The sequence below is a fragment of the Leptodactylus fuscus genome, chromosome 7 (assembly GCF_031893055.1).
Source record: "Leptodactylus fuscus isolate aLepFus1 chromosome 7, aLepFus1.hap2, whole genome shotgun sequence".
Lineage (NCBI taxonomy): Eukaryota > Metazoa > Chordata > Amphibia > Anura > Leptodactylidae > Leptodactylus > Leptodactylus fuscus.
In genome coordinates this window covers 73,148,246-73,173,072 of record NC_134271.1, presented here as the reverse complement: position 1 = coordinate 73,173,072, position 24,827 = coordinate 73,148,246, and the positions used below count along the sequence as shown (strand labels likewise).

Here is a 24,827-nt window from a genome sequence, read left to right as displayed (position 1 = left end):
TTCAATTCTTTGTGGCCACAGCCCTGACTTAGCTGCTCATGAGTCAAGTGATGTATCTGCTGCTCTCAGGGGGGTGGGAGGAGGGGCTAAGTGCACGGGAGCCAGCCTGTGTTTCTAGCTATTCCTGTGTCTACACCACGTGACCTAGCTTCCTGCTATCAGATAGAGGAGAGGAGCTGCTTTCATTTCTTCTGTTCTCCCAGTTATCAGGCTAGCTAATTCAGTTGTGTTCATTATGGCAGAGACAGGCAGTCTCTGTATGTAACACAGAATGGAGTTGCTGCTGCCTGTACTTCATAGTCCAATATGGGTGGGCGGATCTACATGCGAATTTGGGGGCGGAGCTAAACGGCAGGTTGCATGTGAAACCCCGTCCACCAAATGATGCAAGAAACCAGGAAGAAAGAAGATTTTACAGCAGTAAAGACTGATGAGTATGTGAGGTGGGAATACCCCTTTAACTGTAAATTCCTTAATGTATAAAGGGTTATTCCCTTCTTCTCAAATCACTGCACTGGCAAGATAGGAATAACTGTTTTCCAGCCTTGGCCCATACAGCAGAGCTTACGGGAACAGCTGAGCAGTGCTATTGTATGCTGTTCTTGTAACTCCTATACCAGATAATAGCAGCTATGTAAACAACATAGCAAATCTAGCTACGCTGGTTCTATAACTGTGAAGCTACTGAGATGTGCAAGACTGTTTCTGTAGCCCCAATTTTTCTCTATGAGAGAAATGGGAACAGGATAAATCTGCTCTGCTTGCCTGATCCTGTAAGTTCTGGCCATAGAGTTCAGGATGGAGAGTAACTATGCAGGAAATGGAAATAATGTAATATTTTCATTGCTCTTTTCCTACTACCTTTTTTAAAGGGATCCTATCACACAGATGCTTTTTTTTTTCTCATTAACACATCGGAATAGTCTTAAGAAAGAAAGATTATGAATGATAATCTGTTTTCCCTTAGCCCAAACAGCAGCACAACTGGGGTATTCCTGCCCCTATGAGCTGTTAGGACAGGTGGAATTTTTAATTACCTAACAGCTTTTGACCTCTATAAGAGGCCGGAAGACCTGCTCCTCCCTTGTGTTAGTAACAAGTATGATATACAGAGCAATCTATGCCAAGAGCTACACACACATACACAAAATCTGTACAATAGCACCTCTTAGGGAGGGAGCCTTGTGCTGCTGTTTGGGCTAAGGGAAAACAGATTATCATTCATAATCTTTCTTTCCCCCTACGCCCAACAGCAGCACAACTGGGGATTTAGCAAGTATTATCTCCCCTAGGGCGGGACCTCCTGGCAGGCTGATGCCAAGACAGAGTGCCCAAATGCTGTAGCATCGGCCGTACGCCAATCCAATCTGTAGTGTTTGGCAAAAGTCAGCTGTGAGCTCCAAGAGGCTGCAGCACATATCTGCTCTAGAGAGAGGAACCGTGTCTCTGCCCATGATGTCGCCACTGATCGGGTGGCATGGGCTCGTAGGAAATCTGGAACAGGAAGATTCTGAGCCCGTAGGGAACAGCTGATAGCTTCTCTGATCCATCTAGACAGGGTTACCTTTGATGCTTTAGCGCATCTATTGTGGCCAAACACATTAACCAGAAGATTCTCTGATCTTCGGAACGGTGCTGTACGATCCAGGTAGATACGTAGTGCTCTTACCAGATCCAGTGTGTGTAGCTTCTCCTCCTGCTCAGTGGCAGGGGAGGGAAAGAACCCCGGTAGGGTGATCACTTGATTGGTGTTCTGAAGTGTGGGTACCTTCGGCAAGAATCCTGGGACGAACCTTAGCTGTACTCTGTCAGGAAAGAAAGTTATGAAAGGTTCGGAGGCTGCTAGAGCCTGCAATTCGCCAACCCTCTTGGCGGAGGTTATTGCCAACAGAAAGGTCACTTTAAATGACAGGTACTTCCAGTCCACTTCAGATAATGGTTCGAAGGGGGGCGCACATAGCCCTTGTAGAACCGCGGCCAGGTCCCACCTGGGGACAGGGGGCCGTACCTGGGGGCGGAGCCTGGCAGCCCCCCTAAGGAACTGTTTGACAAGAGGATCTTGTGATAACCGTGTCTCCAGGAGAGCAGATAGAGCTGACACTTGAACCTTGAGGGTGGCAGGTGCTAGTCCTCTCTCCAAGCCGTTCTGTAAGAACTCTAGGACTGCATCTCTGTCTGGATCGCGGTGGCTGCCTGTACACCAATCTCGGAATATCCGGGCGATCCTTTGGTAGCTCTGATTGGTTGCCTCTGCTCTTGAATGGGCTAAGGTACTTAGCACTCCCTGGGACAATCCTCTGTCTGCGCGTATGGCGCGGTTAGCCTCCAGGCAGTGAGGTTGAATTTGTCTAGGCCCAGGCACGGCCGACTGTTCAGTGACACCAGGTTCCTGACTGGTGGAAGCCTCCAGTAGTTCCCCCGACTCATAAGGATAAGGTCGGTGAACCATGCCCTTTTTGGCCAGAACGGCATGATCACTATTGCCGAAGTCTGGTCCTGCCTGAGTTTCGCCAATACCTTCGGTATCATCGGGATGGGAGGTGTAAAAGCGGGTGCTTGGGGCTGGTTGTCAGGCAAGTAAAACACACGTGAAGCTTGGTCTTCAGGTTCACACTGGTGCTTGGTTTATTTAGGTGCAAATTCACAAAGTTCAACATAAACAGCTTTCTTCAGCAAAAAGGAAAAGAAAAGGCTTACTTCAGCCACAAGGCAATGCAGTTCACAAACTTTAGCAGGCTGGCTCTTCTGGTTCTCCCCAGCTACACAGGTTTTGGGTCCTCAACTCTCAATAGCAGCAGCAGTAATGAAAGTCAGACACACCCTCCTGACTTCACAGGGTTAAGGCTCCAAATGTGCTGCACGAAAACTCAGGGCCAGAGCTTGGAACCTGGGTCTATGACTACCCCCCAAGACCCGGAACTGGATTAATTATTTATCTAGTGGCGAGGAGCCATCTCAATGGAATATACCGTCCCTCCACCACCTTTCCCTCCACTTGCCTACAGAGGGAACACGTATGCCAGTTCGAACCTCCATGGTATTGACAGGGCATCCACAGCCAAAGGGTTGTCTTCCCGGTACAGGGAGCAAAACCTTTCTACTTTGGCATTGTGTTGGGTGGCCATCAGATCCACCTCGGGGAGACCCCACTTCCTGGTCAGGTAGTGGAAGATGTCCTGGTTCAGGGACCATTCGCCTGCGGTCGGCCGGCCTCTGCTGAGTTGATCCGCTAGGATGTTCAGGCGGCCCTGGATATGTACCGCGGCCAGCTGGGAGAGGTTTCGTTCTGCCCAGGAGAAGATCAGGTTGGTGACTTGCATGAGCGAGGGGAACCTGGTTCCTCCCTGCTTGTTGATATAGTGGACTGTCGTCAGATTGTCTGATCTTACTTTGACCGCTTTCCCTCGTAGAAGTGGTGCAAATGACAGAAGGGCTCGATGAACTGCGGTAAGCTCGCGCCAGTTGGATGAGTGCGTCCTCTCCCGCTGATTCCATGTACCTTGAACCGGGGTCTCCCCCAGATGAGCTCCCCAGCCTGTGAGGGAGGCATCTGTAGTCAACAGGGTCCAGGCGGGCTGGACCGAGGACTTCCCATCTCGCAGATGGGTCCACCAGGGCAAGGTTTGCCGGGTGCTGATGGTTAACTGGATTGGCTTCTGTAAACCTGAAGGACTGTGATTCCAGACTCTCAAGATCTCGTTCTGTAGAGGGCGCATATGCCATAGGGCCCAAGGAACTGCATCTAGGGCAGCGGACATCAATCCGAGGACCTTCATCGCCTTCCTGATGGTGACCTTCCGTGTGGAAGACAAATGATGTGCCGCCCGAGCAATTTTCCTTTTGCGAGGAGAGGGTAGAGAGACCGTCATGTTGAGAGAGTCTAGAATAAGTCCCAGGAACTGAACTCGTGTTGATGGCACCATCACTGACTTCTGCCAGTTTACCAGCCACCCCAGCTTGTCTAGTAGAGCTACGACGGTCTGCACCTGCGTGGTAAGAACCTCCTTTGAATGAGCCTTCAGAAGCCAGTCGTCCAGGTACGGGACTATGAATATGCCTTGAAGGCGCAGGGCGGCAGCGACCGGAGCTATGACCTTTGTGAAGGTGTGGGGGGCGGAGGATATGCCGAACGGGAGGGCTGCTAACTGGAAGTGCGCCTCTTTTCCCTGTATGTCTACGGCAATCCTTAGGAACTTTCGGTGTGCCAGAAAGATGGGTACGTGGAGGTAGGCGTCCTTCAGGTCCAGAGTGACGAAGTGATCTCCAGGGTGCATGAAAGGTAGTACTGACCTTATGGTTTCCATGCGAAACCGCAGTCTGCGGATGAAGTGATTCAGATACCTGAGATCGATGATCATACGCCACTCGCCTGATGGCTTGGGGACCAAGAAGACTGGAGAGTAGACGCTTGTGCCTTGTTCTGCGCGAGGAACCATCTCTAGCGCGGCCTTGTCCACGTACTCCTGAATCAATCTCTCCAGATGAAGTTGTTTGGGGCCCTGAAGAGGGCGGGTTCTTACCATCTTCTCTGGCGGCTGGGAAACAAAATTAATTTTATAACCTTCCTGGATCATCTGGATGACCCAGGGGTCCCGAATATTCTGCCGCCAGGCCTCCACATAGTGGGAAAGACGACCGCCCACCCCAGGGGAGGGGGGGAGTAGGAAGGGGGGGGTGTACTGAGAGGGAATTAGAAGGGGGCATTCTTACGGCCACGAGATGAGCCCCGACCTCTTCCTTTCCCGGATCGCCGCTGGCCTCTGGTGCCTCTTCGAGTGCCTCTTCCTCGAAAGGAGGTACTCCGACCTTCAAGGGGCTGTGGCAGGTTCTTGCTCTTAGAGTCGGCCCAGCCTTCCATGATGTGGTCGAGCTCCCTTCCGAACAGCCGTCCGGGCTCAAAGGGGAGACCACAGAGGCTATTTTTGGAAGTAAGGTCAGCCTTCCAGGGCTTCAGCCATAGGGGTCGGCGAGCCACAGTAGCCAGTGCCATGGATCTAGCCGCCAGACGGGTCTGAAAATGGGTAGCTTCTGTCAGGTGATCCACCAACAGCGTGATGTCGGACACTGCCGCGAGGAGATCATCACGATCCACGCCGGAATCGATGTCCTTGGCCAGGGATGACAGTTCTGCGTGTAAGCCAGTTGCTACCTCATTCGCGACCATGCCCAAAGAGGCCTGGGCAGAGGCGGACGAATATACACGCCTCAAAGATCCTTCGACTCGGCAATCCATGGGGTCCCTGAGGCCCGAGCCGTCCTCTGATGGAAGGATGGAGCGCCTTGATAACTTGGCCACGGCGACGTCCACCTTTGGCGGGGGACCCCACGCCTTTAGTTGATTCTCACAGACGGGAAAAAGTGCCTTGAAGCGTGTGGATGGCGCAAAGGATCTCTCCAGGTGCCTCCATTCGCCCTCCATCAGGCGGAGCATCTCCGAAGAGGGCCTGAAGGTACGAGACCTACGGCTAGAGCCTTCTCCGCCTTCCCGGTCTCTGATTCTTAGGGTCTTGAATACTCTGGACATTTTGTCCAGGGGAAAAATCTCCTTCTCCTCCTCCGTACTAGAAGACGACTCCACATCCCTGAGGCGCAGCTTTTCCAGAGGCGGCAGGGACAATTCGCAATCCAGCCGTGGCCTCTTGGCCAGGGAGACGGCTTCCATTCTTTTCATGGAGTCCTGGACGTACCCCTTCACCCAGGACACCATCTCTCGCATGGGAGTTGTTTCAACAGAGGGGGCCCTGCACCCCTGACAGAAGCGATATTGGGAGTCATCAGGCAGCGGCACTCTACAAGAAGCGCACGCCAGATGCTTCCTTTTGGAAGTAGCCTTCCTTCTAGGCGGAACAGTGGAGGAAGAAGAAGACATTCTGAGGAGGAAGAAAAAGGATACACTAACTACTTACTGCACTCAGAGATGCAACTCTCCAACCTTCCCCCCCCCCCCCCGGCCATGTCCACCAAACCTTAGTCAATGAAGACAGTTCTCCAGCACAGAAATTGACCAGGGAGCTTCACCAACTGATGTGCTTGCAACCGGAGCGACAAGCACTAACTGAAGCTCTAAGGGGACTTAAATAGGCCAGGGGGCGGGGTTTTGCCCGGAGCCCCGCCCAAGGGGTAGGGGCTACAACGGAGCCAGAATCTCATGAAAAAAAGGGGAGGGGAGAAGACAGGGGGAGGGGATCTGACCCAGGTATGGTCCCCAGGACCGGGGGACCCCCCTCCCGAACTACCGTGCAATGCTCGTGTCTAGGGGTTGTTCTCTTCCCGTCCGCCGCGAGACCCACGCACTGCACATGTGCGGCGGACCTTGTTAGACGGCGGACCGGAGGAACCTGAGAAAGGTTCCTAGGTCTAGCGTTCCTAGGGGAAAGCCCCGACCCGGCGCCCCAGCCGGACAGGAGCGTGCACGAGCCGGCAGGGTCCCCGCCGGGAGAAGGGGACCTCTGCTGAAAAAAGAGGATGTCCAGAAAAAGATCTTCTGCTGTCAGGTACCGGTGGGGGAGAGTAGTGGACCCCTATAGGAGGTCAGAACATCTGCTCCCCCCCTGACCACCTGTCCTGTCCCACAGGACAGAAAAAAACACAAGGGAGGAGCAGGTCTTCCGGCCTCTTATAGAGGTCAAAAGCTGTTAGGTAATTAAAAATTCCACCTGTCCTAACAGCTCATAGGGGCAGGAATACCCCAGTTGTGCTGCTGTTGGGCGTAGGGGGAAAGACTATTCTTCTCCGCGCCGCCGTTCCGTAGGAATCCTGGTTTTTGTTGGTATGCACCTGTGGGTATGCGCAGTCTGCTCTGCCCAAGGCCTAGAAGTCTGAAACCTGCGCCAGAAGAAGAGGATGAAGAGAATGTTGCTGATGAAGATGGAGGCGGCGCTGGAGAGAGTTCTCTTGTAGCATTGGGGACGCCCCCAGTGCTAGTTTGAGTGCTGGGGCCCGTCCCCAGTGCTGCTAGAGAACTCATTTGCATAACAACAAAAAATGGGATTCCTATGTAACGGCAGCGCGGAGAAGACAACAAAAGGTAGGAGAAGAATAGCCTTTCTTAAGGCTATTCCGACGTTTTAATGAGAAAAAAAAAGCATTTGTATAATAGATCCCTTTAACTCCTCTTCGCTATATGAGACTTTAACCTAAAGGAGTGTTCTCATCTTCGACTTTCATAACTGATATCAGAATACATGTCAATAATTTTGCTTTATGTGTACCCCAAAATGGTGACAAATGAATGTTTTAATATTTGTTTTTACAGCATTCATGCTGCAATAAAATTGACATCACGGGTGGAGGGGGAGGAGGAGTTCAAAGTGTAAAAATAAAGTATAAAAGACAAGTTTACCTCGCACTAAGGGCAAGATTGGCACCAAAAGGGTTGGGGGGGATCCACCACCTCTCAGGCACTTGAGGTGCCTATCTCAAATTATTTCTACCCCTTGGGGGACTCACAGCATGAGGTGCCATCTTCCAAGCCATGCACAGAATTCAAACCGCCTCCTGCAGTGCCCCCCACTACCACTGATGTCCAGACCCTGCCTTCTACTCCTTGGCTAGTGAGTGAAACTTCTATTGGGGCAAGGACTCTTTTTACAACACTACTAGATGCGGGCTTCTGGTGGTGATCTTGCCCGCCATGCACCGTTGAAAAGTCTGATTGGAGTGCAAGCTCAACATCTTAAAGACTTTATTTTTATCCAATGAAGGCAAAGGCTGCACCCTCACATGACTAACACCCATTAAAGAGATGTATCCATCCTGAGAGAAGGAAAGCCATCCTGCCTGCCACTTGCAGAAATATAAACGTGGGACATTCTACAGTTCTGCACCACAAAAACACTCTATGCATACCATCTCATGATGAAGCAGTCCACACACTTCAAGACCATCCTGTATTATGGAAATTGTTAGCCCTCTTACCCAGCAAAAGGGACATAGAAGATCTAGCAACTGATTTAAAAAAAGGCTTGGTACCTGGATCTACATGTGGTTAAATCTGATATCTCCGCTCTGCAGAGATGGGTGCATTACCAGGAGTTTTAAACCTACGTGTTGGCCTCGATCCAATCTCTGCAAGAGTCCTCTACATCCACTTCTACCCATTATCGGAAACTAATGTCGCATGTTGAGATACTGAGAATTGCAACCACCGCAATAATTTCCAACTTTGCCTTCCTGAAGTCACAAAGTCATCTGACCTCATCCCTGACAGGTATATTCAACTCACTCCTTTGCCGCCCTGCTGATACTCGCTTTGAAATAGATTGGGCCCACAGAACTCTTAGACCCCAGAGCTCTGACCCAGCTAAGCCACGTCACATGATCTGTAGAGTTCATTACTGTGCGATAAAAGTAAATTATGCAGAAAACCAGAGAGACCAGAACCATTGACTTTGATGGAGCCCATCTCTCCATCTTTCCTGACCTCTCCCACTACATGTTGGCCAGAGAGCTGCATTGAAACCGCTCCTAAGCCTTCTCCAGGCATCCGTTACCGCTGGGGCTACCGATTTGTCCACCAAGTTTGTCTTAAAGGCAAGCTGATATCCCTTTCCTCTCCTGACCTTCTTTCATTCCGCCGAACCTTGGACCTTCCGGGCCCTCCGACTCTCCACCCAGGAAAAACTTCTGGATGACCCTGAGACCTCTGTCTTCCATCAGCCAACCAACGACAACAACAGCCGAACCAGAGACTCTCCTCAACCTTCTCGCTGAAGCCGCAGACAGAGACCACTCTCCACCCGGGAGCCACCAGAATGAGAGGCTCTTATCCAGGTGACACAATGCCCTGTGAACTGTCAAACCATGTTGTCGTTTTGTTACATCTTGCCTTTTTGAGGTTACTTGTCTTGTCAGAAATGTTCTGCCTGCTTTTCTTTTTGCATTTTTTTTCGTTCCTCTTCCATGTTTTTCCATTATATCTAACAATGTACCTGGATGATTGCTAGTTCTCGTTCTATTCTGAATCCTCCCTCCTTCTTTGTGACCCCTTGAGCCTACCATATTCCAACATAGGCTAAGTTCACACGTGAATTACGTGTGAGTAATTTGGTCCGGAAAAAAACGCTTCCCAATTAGGAAGCGGTTTTTGGACCTTGAAACATTTTTTTGAGCGTTTTCTGGAGCGGTTTTTGGGCCATAAAAAAAGTGTTGCGGTTTTTGGTCGCGTTTCTTGGCAAAAAACGTGACGCGGTTTCCGCCTCCCATTCACTTGTATTGCCTTTCTGAGGCGGAATCCATCAAAAGAAAGGTCATGTCGTGTTTTTTTTCCGCTAGCGGCATGCTAGCGGTCTCCATAGACCACCATTGTGAGGGAGCGTATTATGACGTGGATTCCGCGCCATATTCCGCCCCCTCTGTGCCTGTGTGAACGGGCCCTTAGAAAGGTGGACAAGACTATGTTTCTTTATATTTTGTTATGGAAAAATCAAATTCAAAATTTCGAAGTGCAATTGTGAAAAAAACGTATGTTTTAAAATTGTGAAAAAAAATGCATGTGTGTTACTTGTGTTCTTGGTTATACTTGGGACAAAATGGGATCTATTTTTTTTTTTTTAAGCCTTGAACCATCTGATTTTATGTTTGTGTGAACTTCTTCCTCTGTTTCTTTTCAAATTACAACTTGCTGAATTCAACATTTATATGCAACAATAAAGAAACATAAAAAACAAATACTGTAAGTGCCAGAACAAATACATCTTATCATCAGAACACAACTAGTTCAGCATTTTCAACCTGAATGCATTGAACAAACCAAAAGAAAAAAGCTGATCATATCCTCAAGTGGAATTATCTAAATACAGTTTCATCCTAATTATATGTTAACAAGATTAAAAGAACCAATATTTGTAACACCTATTTCTACATGTAACAATTTTTTTTTAATTATATCACTAAACATGTAATTTATTAAGAAGAATAGTCCAGTAGTTACATCCTCATTCTATAAACTAATCAAACAATTAAAAGGACATTTTTAAACTACTGGCCTTTTATCATCAATTTGTCCCTTCTAGTGAGTGAAATGTAATCTAGTCTATAAGCGCTTACTAGCAATGTGTCACAGAGTATGTCCGGCCTGTCATGGTGTTCGGCTCCACCTGAGTTAAAGGGATTCAATCATTAAAATGGCATTTTTTGTCCCTAAGGGAGCCTTCACATGGAGTTTATGTTCTGCTCATTCTGAACGTAAACTCGTTCAGAGTGAGTGGCGTAAAAAAGAGATCCCATTGACTTCAATGGGTGCCGGCATATGCGCGCTACCCATTGAAATCAATGGGATGCTTTTTTACCTATTGCTTTCAATGTGATACGCGCATATGCTGACACCCATTCAAGTCAATGGGATGTTTTTTACGCTATTCACTCTGAACGAGTTTACGTTCAGAATGAGTGGAGCTTAAGCTCTGTGTGAAGGCTCCCTAACACGTAGGAATAGCCTTAAGAAAAGCTATTCTCCTACCTTTTAGATGTCTTCACCGCAAAGCCATTTGGTAGAAATCGTAGTTTGGTAGAAAAGTAGTTTTCTTCTGTATGCAAATGAGTTCTCTCGTAGCACTAGGGGTGTCCCCAATGCTGCGAGACAACTCTCCAGCGCCGCCTCCATCTTCGCCTGGAACAGCCTCTCCCTGCGTCGTCTTCCGGCACTGGCTTCAAACTTCTGGGCATGTGCAGACGGCTCTGCCGTCGGGCCTCGGGTAGAGCCGACTTCACATGCCAGCGGCCATTTTCTTGTGGCTGCTTACCCCAGCTTACTGTGTAATCAGCCACATTGAAATGGCCGCTTACACCAGTTTAAAGGAAAATTGCCGCGGGCATGCGCAGATGGCTCTGCCTGAGGCCCGACGGCAGAGCCGATTGCGCATGGCCAAAAGTTTGAAGCTAGTGCCAGAAGAAGGGAGAAGAAATGTCATTTTAATGATTGAATCCCTTTAATATCTGATTTTTGTTAATTTTTAAATATCAGGTTTTCTTGGATACACAAATGATGGTGCTGGACCTTATTGGTCCGTTTGATAACTTCTCTCGGGAGATGGTTAACATCATTAAAGATTACTGGGGAATCCTCAAGCAGGATCCAGATGTACGGGAAGTTATTCCTGAACGACCCTCAATCACTTTTCGTAGAGGTAGAAATTTGGCGGATATGATAACACGCAGCCACCTCCCCCCACTCAGAAGGGATAATACCTGGCTGGATAGGACAAACATGACAGGTACTTACAGATGTGGTACATGTAGGGCCTGTGCCTATATACAACGAGGCACTGATATTAGGGCCTGTGCCACAGGGAGAATCTATAAAACCAAAGACTTCTGTAACTGTAAGACGGAGGGGGTAATTTATGTTATGACGTGTCCGTGACCACTCAACTATGTGGGCAAGACCCACAGGCAACTGCGAAGGAGGGTTTTGGACCACGTTGGTGATGTAGTGAGGAAAACTGATACCCCCGTTTCAAAGCACATCTGGGAATGTCATGGGGGGGACCCCTTTGCCCTAAAATTCCAGGTAATTGAACGTATTCCGAGACATCATAGGGGGGGTGATTGGGATAATTACATCCTGCGCCGTGAAGCCTTTTGGATATTCCAGTTTGCATCAGTTAAACCTCGAGGTTTAAACGATAATATTTCCTTTTTGTCTAATTTCTATTTTCAGTGAACATATTTTAAATAGTGTAGGTCCACTGTGCACCAAGGTACACGCACTTTTGTTTTACGGTGGTGTACGTTTGTTTGGGGGGGGACTGACACAGAATAGATCACTAAGGGTTAATCGACTGGTAAATACATTTCATCGTATATATGTATGAGTAACAAAAGTTATGATGCTATAAAATTAGATATCGTTCAAATATGGACAGAAAATTCGCATGAGTCAGGATACTGTTTGGCCTGGGATCGCAAGATGACTATCAGTATGAAGTTTTACTATCTATATGAACATCTGGTTTTCCACTTTTAAGAGCGGATTTATGACAGAAATAAAAAGGGAGGGTGTCACTCTGTATCATATAGATCAGTTCACACCCTGCGTTTTTCATATCTAATAGCAGCGATTAACCAGAATAAAATACATGCTAGGATAGTTCTGTTCACACCCTGCGTTTTCTGTACCTGCGGGTGAGGCTAGCAGTTTTAACAATGATCCTTTATTTTGGCTCTAGGAGAGAGACTAAAATGCCATGTGGATGATAAATAAGAAATGATATTTTCCGCATCAATATTCTGACCACGGGCTCATATCATGGATACAGATTGCATATTTATAATACTGTGAGTCTGAATATGTTCACTGTACTTACCTATTGAGATCCCTCTTCCGATGAACGAACGCGATCTTCATCTAGCCGTGCTGATAGTACGCCCATTGACACTCCCTTTGAGTCACGTGACAGTTAGGAGCCGCCTCTCAATACTCGATTGGACGCTCCAGTGAGGGGGCGGGCACTTACTTCGCTCAAGGACTATATAAGAGCGTGGTAGTCTTAACGAAGTGTCAGACCTTATGAAAGTAGCGGCACCCACCACAAGGGTCCCGCGAACTGCGGTTATGACCGCACACCAATATCTAGGTGGTAAAATTTGAACCTGAACTTAATAGGCAGGGATTGTGAAGTCTCCTGATGAGTTTTATAGGAAAACGAAACGTGTAGAGACTAGACTTATTGCATTAACAGGAGTGAATTGCTGCTAATCATCAAGGCAGTAACTCCATGTACCGGTCAGGTGCCCTTTGAACCTAGGGACAGCGCTATAACTGACAGGGAGAGTTGTCTCTGGATAATTGTTGGAGACAATTTTCCAGGACTTAGGTGTGCTGTCATAAGGTGTTTAAGAGCTGTTAGTTATCTGTAGCAGCAAAACTAACCCCATAGTGCCTTTCATGGTTTAGTACTGAGGCTTTAAAATTACAATTGGTGTACTTGACCAGATAGCACTATTGTGTTCTTTTTGGATTGGTGCTCTCTTTTATAGGGAACAATACAGTATTTTAGGACAATTTTAATATATCAATAAAAGTTAAATTTTATTTTTTGTTTTGGGAGGGACACGATTTGGTTTGATATATATTCTAGTCTTGCTGGACCAGAAGGATGCAAAAAAAAGTCAATTCTACATCTTCATTTTCACAATCTTTGGAGAGTACAGTAGTCAGCCATCAGCGCCGATCATATTCACAGGTCACAGAACTAGTTATGTCATCCATTGCCAACCTTCTACCACTTCATGGACTTCACTGTCATTGTTGAATGAAAAAATCCTTGTTTTTATTTCTGTTTCACTACATGGAATGACAGAGTGGTATTGCTGAGTCCCTTTGATGGGTTCTGCTTCCTGTAACCGATGTTTTAACAAACTCTCCTCCTCCTCATAGTCAGGACATGAAAGTTCTGAAGCTCTGTCTGACTTCGTGACTCTGCAGTGGATAGATACTTCACATGACTCACAGAGTGCTGGCCTGTCAAGGACACAAACAGTAACTGATGGCTATCAGTTAGTGTCCATTATATGTCCGTTGCGCATAAACCTCAATGGTAAAAAAAAAAAAAAAAAGTCCTGCATGTATCATTTTTTTGTCCGCTTGAAAAAAAGGACATGGTTGTAAAAGGACACAAGCGTACACTAAAGGACACAAGATAAAATCCCATTGAAATGAATGGAAAATGCAAACGGACCAGCGAGTGTCTGTTGCTAAAATCTTGTACAGACAATAGCCACGGACACTGCTGAGCGGACACCAACGTTATCGTGAACACCCCCTAAGCTGTAATATAATAAGATAATACAGTAATATCTAAAAATCCTGGATTATTTGGTAACTATAAACCCCACACCTTTTAGGCTGATCAGATCTGAATTCAAGATTTTTGGGGAATTGACACTGTAATAATTATATTTTAAAATATGATCCCATCGCAATCCCAAGTTGAATTTTGGTACAGATGTGGCTCGGAGCATAGCAGGCACATGTGCATTTTTTGGAAATTTTTAAATTAAATGTTTTTTTTGGAAATGTGTTTTAAAATTTTGCATTTGCATGGGTAAAATATTAACAAAGATACTATTGTGACATATCTGGTGAAAACCTGTACAGTTCAAAGTAGAATGGTGTTTATTTTGTTTCTCTATCTTTTTTCTAGCCTGAGTTATGAGGAGAAATGTAAAGGCAGGCAACATAGAAATACGCACATTTTCTGAACTTTGAAAATCAATTAAAAATCAAAAAAATTTCTAGAATTTTTTTTCTTCACATTTTGCATTCTCTGACACACCATTACCAAATAACACAATCTCAAAAGAATTAAAAATATAGAGGTAAAAATCATTAGTTCACTTGATATGGAATGACCCAAATAGGTGATGGCACTGCCATGCTCACACATATTCGAGCATTATATGCCCAACCCAGTGCCGCACCTCCCATGAGGCGACCTGAAGCGAGCGCTTCAGGCGGCACTATGCCAGGGCCTCAGGGAGGGCGGCATTTTTGCTAACCTAAGCCAGTCCAGGACAAGTTGTCCTGGACTGGCATAGCACGGAGCGGTGGTTTGGGGAGGCCACTGGAGCAGCACTGCTCCTGCAGCCTCCCCTCACGCTCAGGCAGAGCGCAGGCAGTCTCCGGGCCTGCTCTCTGCTGGCGCTAAGCCACGCCCCTTTTGAGGCGCCACGCCCCCTCTGCAAAGCCACGCCCCACTCCGCTCCCTCCTCCGGCGGGGGGGGGGGGGGCAGCTTTCTGTACTTCGCTCGAGCGGCGAAAGGAGCAGGTTCACCCCTGGCCCAACCTCTATTCTCTATCCACAATAGTACCTGACAGGAGTGCCTTCTTTCACCATTCCTTTATGCCATAGTGATTGAACACCTGTTAGTTGCTTATAGATGCAACCCAGATGTACAGGGCTTGCACGTTCGAGATATCCACCCCAAAATCTCAGCATTCACAGATGTCCTTGTACTCATCACGCAACTTCTGAAGTCACTCCCCTCACTCCTCTGGGAAATTGCCACATATAGTCTTTTTTAGTAATTATAAAATAAACCTCACCAAAAGTACAGCCCTTAATATTTCCCTCCCGCAACCACTGGCTTCACTCTTCCTTCCCATTTACCTGGTCCCCAAAGTCACTTAACCTCCTCCATGCATTTAAACCTATACAAACTGACTTAAACTGTTGAGATAACAAGGGTTTCCCTTGGTGGGCTGTATCAGTCTCTTAAAGATGAATGTGCTTCCCAGGCTCCTTTATCTCTTTCAGACAATCCTCAATTTCTGTCACATCTTCACTCCAAGACACAGAGGCTGTCACTGTTCTACAATACCACCATTATTGGGGCATTTTTTTTGTGGTTAATGGATAATAGCGCTGATGCAAGATACCGAACTATCAGCTGTGAGCAGGAGATCTCACTACCTACCAAAGGAACTGCCACATGTTATCGTGATAGCTGCATATGTCCCCACCTCTGCAAAAACATGTCTGCCTTTTATATCTACATGCTGTGACCCCCCTCCTCATGTCCTCCAACCACATTCGGCTGTATTATTAACATCACTTCACACAGAGAACTAAATGATCCTGCAGTGTGTCTTTGTTTCTTTCTTTTTAGTTGCTATGATTCGTAGGATTTCTCTATCTGCCATGAGCTTGTATGTGTTTCTCTCTTGTTATATACTACTGTACCATCTATGCAGTGGCGTAACTACCACCATAGCAGCAGAGGCAGCTGCCACAGGGCCCGACACATCAGGGGCCCCGGCCCCCTCACTAGTTAATATGACAAAGAAAATAAACAATAAATTTTACTTTTTGAGGCCCGATGCCACCTGAGGTGTAGGGTTCCAGGCCGTGGAGAGCTTCAGCAGTGTGTGTCCTGACAGTGGGGGAGGGCCAGAGCCATCCTGCAGAAAGATAGCTATGCCTGGGGATGGAGTGAGCAGAGCTGAGTGAGTGCAGCTCAGCAGACTGATGAGTTTAATCCTTGTGTGCAGGGCAGACTGTCAGCACACAGTACTGTGCTGGCAGCTGCCTGCTGCCTAGGGATGAAGGGGTTAGTACAGTACATAATACTGTGCTACAGGGGCCACTATGGGGCATAACACTGTGTGCAGGAGCCACTATAAGGTATAATACTGTATACAGGAGCCACTATAGGGTATAATACTGTGTACAGGGGCCACTATAGGGTATAATACTGTGTACAGGGGCCACTATAGGGTATAATACTGTGTACAGTGTATGGGGCATAACAGTGCAGGCAGGAACGCGAGGGAAAAGGGGAGGTCGGCCGGGGTCTTTGGAAGGGGGGCCCCATGTCAAAGGTTCGCCACGGGGCCCCGCCATTCCTAGTTACGCCACTGCATCTATGAAACTGTATCACTGAAATTTCCCCATTGTGCGACTATTAAAGGATTATCTTATCTTATTTCAGCCTTTGACTCAGAGGCCCCACTCACACATCAGAGCTCGACCAATCAATAGGCAACCCTGGCATAGTCTTGACGAAAAAAACCAAAAAATTAAACGTGCTTCAAGGGTTGCAGAATGCTTCTGGAAGAAAAGCTCTTCCAGTTATAAACAGTCATCAACTTCAAGAATGTAACTATTTTACCACACCAAATCACCCTAAACAAAGATAGAAATGACCTACTGTCAAAGCCAAACAGCGCTACTCTGTTCTCCTCCCCTTTGACCTTTCCTCCACCTTCAACATAGATTGTAAGCTCTTGTGGGCAGGGCCCTCTATTCCATTGTACTAGTTGGACACTGTTAGTATTGTATGTAAACCCTGTACAACACCATGGAATTAATGGTGCTCTAAAACTAAATATAATATAGGTATGTGCAGTGTGTATGCCTGCAGATGGGATAGATCAGAGACAACTGGCCAGTGGTGTTTGTCTGCAATAAAGAATAAATATAGTCCATGCTACAATGATTTCCACATGAGTCTAGGGTCCATGTACTAAAGCTCTCCACATTAACATAGGTCACGTTTACTATGTACACGCCATATCTGGGGCTTATACCTGAGGTCACTGTGAGGCTGAAGCTGGTTAGGGAGTCTGCTATCCCCACTTTGCTGGGACTACTAGGTCAGGAAATGTTAGCACTAGTTCTGCAAGAAACACTGGGCCGATTAGGACAGGGAGTGGGCGTGGGACTAGCGGTGATGCCAGCACACTTGTATCTTCACAGCACAGAGACTCAGACATGTGAGGCCATGAATCGTTCAAGTAGGGCTATTGAGGGAATTACCCCAATTCAACCTCTATCCCTTTGCCCGGAGCCTCCATATTGGTTATGCATCAGGGTGACGTCACCTACGCTCCAGCATGGTATTGGTTAACGACGGCGGCGAATAGAGGTCGCTGTGTGATGGCGTCAATGGGTAGACGTCGCTAAGTGATGACGTCAGTAAGGCCGCCTGCGCCAGGAGCGGGATCCCGTCACTCGTTGTCGCCCGTGTATGAGAGAGGAGCCCGGCCTCGTCCCCGGTACTCCTGCCTCAGGTAAGCAGTAGTATGATGAAGTGGAGACTGAGCAGTATCTACTAGATTGTACCGGTACTGTTTCCTGTCATGGCCTCTATCTCAGTCCGTGTCAGCTCTCCCTACTTTGAGGGCCCCTTTCTTTTGGGGGCCCCTCCATTTTGCAAGGACGACATGATGGCGACCGTCTCATAGCTCACACTTATAATTGGGTCTCTTTATGTCTTAAGTGGCTGCAAGTCTATATGGGGCCCAGTAATTTTACCTTTAAATTTTTGGGGTGAGGGGTGGTACATAGATTCTCGGTGGATCAAGAAGTCAGTTTGAACTGCAAGAGCAGGATAGATTTATGTGCTGCCTGCTGAGAAGTTCAGAGAGTGAAACAAAATGATCTCATAGGAATTGTCCCCATTGTTCCACGTCATTGCCAGGGCCCATGGCACAGCCAAATCACCCCAAAATAGAATACTGCTCTGGTAGCTTCCCTCCAACCCTCTCCTTGTTCTGACTACCTCGTGTCGGAATACTCCATCCAAGTACCCCCAAAGTATCGATTAAATAATCAATATTAGCAAAGTAAGGCTTCATTTGCAGTTATGTCACATTTGAAGGGAAGAATAGCAAAGCTTGTAGCACTATTCCTCCAATCAAAGTGGTGGCGAAAATAGTGATCCCCACACACAGATCTATAATGTCCAGATAGGGATGAGTTAGATATAATACTTCCCACTCTGCTCTGAGGTCCGATGTGTTGTCAGTGCTCGATCCCCAGAGCAGAGTGATGAATAGAGAATTAGGATACATTCACACAGATTCTTTCCCAAATCTGCCTCCCATTGTTTTCATTGGGAGGCAAAGATTGCGGCAGGACGCTGAAAAACACAGCATTATTAGTATGTTGGTGATGGTGCTAGTTCAGGTTTTCTCCAACCCATTCCACAGTTTATAAAAATCCCTGCACATTAGGAAAAAACAATTGTCGCACACACTTTTGCAGATAATTTTTTTTTTTTTTTTAATGGTGATTGCAACACAATAACAGAGGTTGATGCGCCATGGATAAAGAAGCAATAATGCACAAAAATGGACAGTACATCAATGACGGACGTTTCGGTCGTAAGACCTTCCTGATGCTAGATCCACATAGGTACAGAGGGCTTCCATATACCATTGTCTGTACCATTTATGTGGATCTAGCATCAGGAAGGTCTTGTGACCGAAACGTCCGTCATTGATGTACTGTCTGTTTTTGTGCATTATTACTTCTCTATCTATGGCCCATCAACCTCTGTTATTGTTTTGGAATCACCATTAAAAATATTTCTTCACTGCAAAAGTGTGTGTGGCAGAATTGTTTTTGTCTGCTGTAGGGGTTGGAGAACCGATTTGTGCCTGCACCACTGCCTAAAAAGAGAGAATACGGTACCATTGTTATTGCACACACAATTAGGTTCTTTAGCAAAACATTGCAAACATTTGTTTTTGTTCTTTCAAAAGCAAGGAAATGATTTCATACATCACATTGCCATGTTATATATGGTAACAGAAAATAGTGTAGGATCAAAATATTCATGTGCAACATTTCGTTCAGAATTATGAATTCGATCCCATTGGTGATGCAGTGGAGTGTGTAGAGTTGTTGGTGTTTGCATTGGCCACCAGCGCCTCTACACACTCCGCTGCATCACCAATGAGATCAAGCCTGAGGAAGTTTATAATTCTGAACGAAAGCTTTCACACAAATATTTTGATCCTACAATACTTACTGTTACATATATAACATGGCGTTGTGATGTATGAAACCATTTCCTTCATTTTGGAAAAAACTAAATAATGTTTGCAGTGTTTTGCTAAAGAACCTAACGGTGTGTGCAGTGATTTTTATCAGCCTAAAACTCAGTGTCCTACTCGATCTAGCTGCAGGTTCTGTGGCTCCAGACTCCCTGCTGCTTGGGTCGATTGATTTGGCCTACTCAGCAGTGGAAGGCCACAATGGAATGCCAATGTCCTATGGCTACATAAGGCGGTGGAAAACAAAGAGAAATTTTTCTTTATTTTCCGTCGTGAGAATGTACCTTACTTTCCACTTGCTTCAGTCTTATTCTAAGCAGTACTTTTGTCAGTCGTGGGTGTACTCATGGTGTATGTGTTCCGCAGAAACACTGCTATAGAGCACCTGCAACCTTCTTACCACATGTGCAGCTGAATGTCCATGTTATGTCAGTAAGGAGAGGGAGATGGCTAATAGACATATTAGGTACCGCAAACCTCAACATCCATGATAGAGCGTTTCATACTCTAGTATCTATGCCACCTAGAAGGCATTCGTATTTGTCAGACATTGCCTCAGTAGTTCCGATACAGAAAATTTGGCATTTCTTCATCCCCAACCATGCTGCAAAATGTAATAATCCTCCATTGTTTCTCAATGTCACCCATAGATTTAAAGGTAAACATTAGGACAAGGACAGTGTTTCTGGAAGTAGATTGTTCTGCAGGCTCTCTGTGCACTGCATCCCTGTATACCCTACATTTTCTTCAGACATAGTAAAAATACTCCTCTTGTCATCTTTTTGAGGAACACGTTTAGCCAAGGGGGATCATAACATTTTCAGTAACACACATATAAATTATATGTAAGCATAATGTTAAGAGAACGCTCTTCAGTCAAGGAAACCATTATTATAATTGTCTTCTATTCATACGTAGCAACTTTCGCATTCCATGATGCCTAAATGACAGGATTCCTCTATTCTGCTGGTCAGTATGATCATTTTTTAATAGATTTAAAAAAAAAAAATGCTTTGAAAGAAACAAGTATTTCCCAAATAAGCAGAGACCTGTCAATAAAGCAGGTCATGTGCAGCCATACCATGCAAAGTATTTTCAAAACAGCTTCTCTGAAATAGATCTGTCATGCAAGGCCTTGGCTGGATGTGGTTTGGCTTTATGAAGTAGAAGACATGATTCATTATAAAGTGGTGATTCATTTAGTAAAACACTTTAATACAATTCAGCTCTCTGCACGATGAACTGAACCCATTGATATCTGCTGTTTTTACTGGGGAAAACTTCTAGCACATCCTCTTTACAGTGTAGATTGCACCTATTCAAATAAAAGCAGACAAAATCTTATTATTGTAGTGGTTTGACTGAGAGTGGGAAAGGATTCCAAGACTGTGACGTTTGTATGCCATTATAGACTGCAATTCTTCTATACGGACAAGCTCCTTAAGTGTAATTTAAAAGGGATTTTTTTTAAGGCAATCAGACATTTCACCGAGCCCATAATACTTAAAAAGAGTCTGTCATCTCTCTCGAGCATATTCAGATCTCTCCACTGTGTCACAGAGCACATTACACTGGTAAACCACATGCCTTTATTAGATTTGTCACTTGTAGTGTTGGATAAAAACGGCTTCAAAGTCTTATACAAATGAGGCAGTGGGTGCACTTCAGGAGCACTGCTCTTGCCCACTCTGACACCTATAATTTCTGTCCTGCATTTCCCCATGCAGTTATAAACTTACAGTTCAGGTTACCTGCAGAAGCTCTGTTTACATGTATGTATTATAACATATTGTCCATAAAGGTAACCATTTGTGAACTGATATATAGTGATATCAATATGGATGTCAAATCTCTGCATTAACCTAGTAATTGTCCATCCTGTTTATGTGATGATGGTAACATAGTTCATAAACAGATACATTATTGGTAGCGTGAAACCTTATGATTGGTGGGGTTGTTCTTCAATTCTAAGATTGAAGAAGGGTTTATATAGTGCTGTGGTTTTTTAACTTGTAAACTGCAGCCAGTCCTGTTCATTTTATTGGCGCTGCTGTGCAAACAGAGCCGCACTGTGTCCTCTTTAGTCTTAAAGGTTAGTGAGATCTAGCATCCCCACAGGGTCTTATATACCTGGGTTTACTATTCCATATCTCCCTGTTTATAAAGCAATCCATGGCTGCATTAAAAATAAAAAAAATATTTATCCTTACTTACAGATGAGGCTCATCCGACTCATTTCTGATGCTCCTGCTCTGTTCTTTTGTGATGTATGTCCCAGCTTCAGTGTGTATGTTACAGAGTTTCAGCGCATGCACATTGAAGCCAAGGTGTATTCCTCTGGTTATATTGAAGAACTGCTCCGGCTCGGGGAGTATACCCTATAGGTGTCTGTAAAACTTTTTATTTTTTATGCAGCTGCATATTGCTTTATAACAGCTTGATTTGGGAGACTAAACCCTTGACAATAAGGACCTTTTGGGTGGGTTAGTGTCCCAGATTCCCTTTAACACCCTATCAGATGGGCTGATTTTCTGGGCAACGAGCATTCTTAGGAACATTTGTAGCCAAGAATATCTCTATCATGTAGTGCTGCTGATGTTCAAGTGAACACTTGTTGGTCAGCTGATTGCATCTTTTCTGCATTATTATCGGCAGTGCATTGCTGTGTAATCAGGCCAGTGCTGCTAATAATCTATGCAGCAGAGATTGTTCCTCCACCATTCAGGTTCCATCGACCTGTGTAATAAGGCCAATGCAAATGATCACCTATCAATGCATTTCTCATTGATCGGCAATCGGCCACAGGAGATCGGGTTGTCTAATACAGCTTTTAGGATCCTTGAGGTTGGACTCCGATTGATCATAACATGATGGCATATTCTATGATCTGAAAATGTGCCATGGTACAGTTCACCAGTTGCAGAGAGCTGTGCCCATGTAACCAGGAAAACACCATTCATATTTTATTCAAAGTAGTTACTGAAATTGCAGGAAAGCAGACTACTTTTTTATTCTGTGTGAATATACTTGTTACCCAGTGTTTATATCAGTAGCTGTGACCTCCTTCCTCTGTCTGGTGTTGTCCTAGCTCTACTCCTCAGTGCAGGGACCTGGTGCATCTGGGGCTTTACGGCTTCCTTGGATTTGTTTACCAGAGGGATCAATTATCTTACAATAGAAATTTCTGTTTCTCACCTGATTAGTTTGAAGAAGCTTGGATTTCTGAAGAAGAGAGAACACCACTAAAAAAGGGGTCCTTTCAATTTACTCATTTATGTTATATTCACAAAATGTACCACAAATACGCTGATAATTTGGGGGTTGCTCCTCTAGACAGTCTCCCTGACCTGTGTATTCTGTATAATCGCTGTACCCTTAAAATCCAGTGTTCTAGTTTTCATTACAGAAATTTCCCTCTGAAGTGAAGCTAGCTGTTATCTCATTTTTTTTTTAACATGAGTGGCTTAAGAGTGAATGATGCAAACGGATGGTGCTCCAGCTATTACTTTTTCAATCTGTCCTTCTGGTCCTAAGACATAAGAATAAGGGGGAGTTCACACGGTGTAAAGTGGCGCGCAATCTGGCACGTATACGCGTGTCAGCAGTTTGCGCACTGAAAAAGATCCCATTGATTTCAATGGGAGTTACGATCGTATACGGCGCGTAATTTTGTCACAGCCACAGGAGATCGGGTTGTCTAATACAGCTTCTAGGATCCTTGAGGTTGGACTCCGACTGATCATAACATGATGGCATATCCTATGATCTGAAAATGTGCCATGGTACAGTTCACCAGTTGCACTTTTGCGGGCGCAAAATTACGCGCCGTATACGATCATAACTCCCATTGAAATCCATGGGCTCTTTTTGAGCGCGCAAACTGCTGACACGCGTATACATGCCAGATTGCGCGCCACTTTACACCGTGTGAACTCCCCCTAACAGATAAAATGGTATTGGCATGAACCTAGCCTAACCTAGGTGACCCACAGGCCAGGGGAGACCTATTGAATTGTAAATACACAGGAACAATTTAAGGGGTTGTTTGTTTTTTAACATTAAGAATTCTATAGAAATTTTGTTAAATCACCAAAAACAAGTCTAACAAGGTATCAAAAAGAAGGTGCACGAGAGGTGAAGCTAGGGAATGGGAGGGGGGGGAGCTAACAGAAAAAGCAGGTGGATAACAGGGATGGATGCAGAAGGTAAACAATAGCTCTGTCTCAGCAGAGTAAAATATGTAATTCAGGAACAAGAACAAAGGTAAACACACATTATGTCTATTTGGAAAAGAAAAAGAAACTCTGGATTGTTTTAGTAATTTTGAGGAGGCCGAGGAAGGTGAAACAAAACAAAAAAAAAAATCATACTCTCCTGTCTTCATCTCCTCTGTCCATTACTGCATGTGCCATTAAGCCACTGCCAGAAGTCCTATACTGCACCTAACTGCTGTGGCCTCAACGGCCAAAGCAAAGGAACTGGAGACAACACTTACAGTACTTACATTACTGGTTGCCTTTCTGTAGCCACTGAATGGTCTCAGTGGTCACTTGCAGTGCAGGACTTCCAGCAATGACTTCATTATGTGCGGCTGAAGACCATGGAGTGCTGGGAGTATGTACTTTTTTTTTTTTTGGGGGGGGGGGGGGTGTTGTTTTACCTTCTTCAGCCTCCTTTGAGATTGCTGAAATTCCTGGACAACCACTTTAAGTAAATTGTTGCAAAAGTATAACAATATGTTTAGCAGCGTCCTGTTATACTTTGTCACAATTTCACTTTATTTTCCAAATGTCTGCACGCTGTCAGTGAACAGAAACAATTAAAGCATAACTTGAGGGTTAGACTACAGGCTAGCTGCCACACAATGTTAAAATCTGCCACATAATAACCACCTTCAACTTCTTGTTGTCATTGGTTTTTCTGTGTTACTTTTCATAGCAACAGGTTTTGCAACAGCAGAGCTTTATGTACAATACTTCAGTTTGCATATTCTTGGGGTTGTCCTGTTATAACCACTTATCCCCTATCCACAAGGTAGGGGACAATTGTCCAGAATTTAATTTATTTATTTTGCTTACTTATATCGCATCATTATATCCCATACCGCTTTACAGATCTTGTCTGCACTGTCCTATAGGGCTCACAATCTGAAAGTCCCTACCAGTATGCGTGCAATGTGGAAGGAAACCATAGTACACAGGGAGAACATACATACTCTTTGCAGTTGTTGTCCTTGGCTGGATTCTCACCCAAGGACTTCAGCGCTGCAAGGCTGCAGTGCTAACCACTGAGTCACCATGCTGTTCTTGGGTGACCAGCGCTCCATTCACTTCTGCGGGCGCTGCCAGAGATTAAAGGCCTGGAAGCCCTATAGAGGTGAATGGAGCATCGGTCATAAAAGTACACTGGCTATCCTTTCACAAGGAGGCTTTAAGCGGACTTCGGTACCCTATCTCGATCACTGGGAGACTCAGCGATCGGACACCTATCCTGTATCCACAGGACAGGAGGTAAGTGTCCATAATGGCACAACCTTTTTAATCCC

At 45.6% G+C, this 24,827-nt stretch overlaps 1 protein-coding gene across 1 annotated transcript in view; it reads left to right on the top strand.

Annotated features, from left to right (window-relative positions):
• The first annotated feature begins 17,298 nt into the window (after positions 1-17,298).
• Positions 17,299-24,827, top strand: part of ZC3H18 (zinc finger CCCH-type containing 18) — a 104,717-nt gene continuing 97,188 nt past the window's right edge. The window contains exon 1 of the mRNA XM_075282133.1: positions 17,299-17,512. The gene's annotated coding sequence lies outside the window, so the exon portion shown is untranslated. The remainder of the gene's footprint in view (positions 17,513-24,827) is intronic.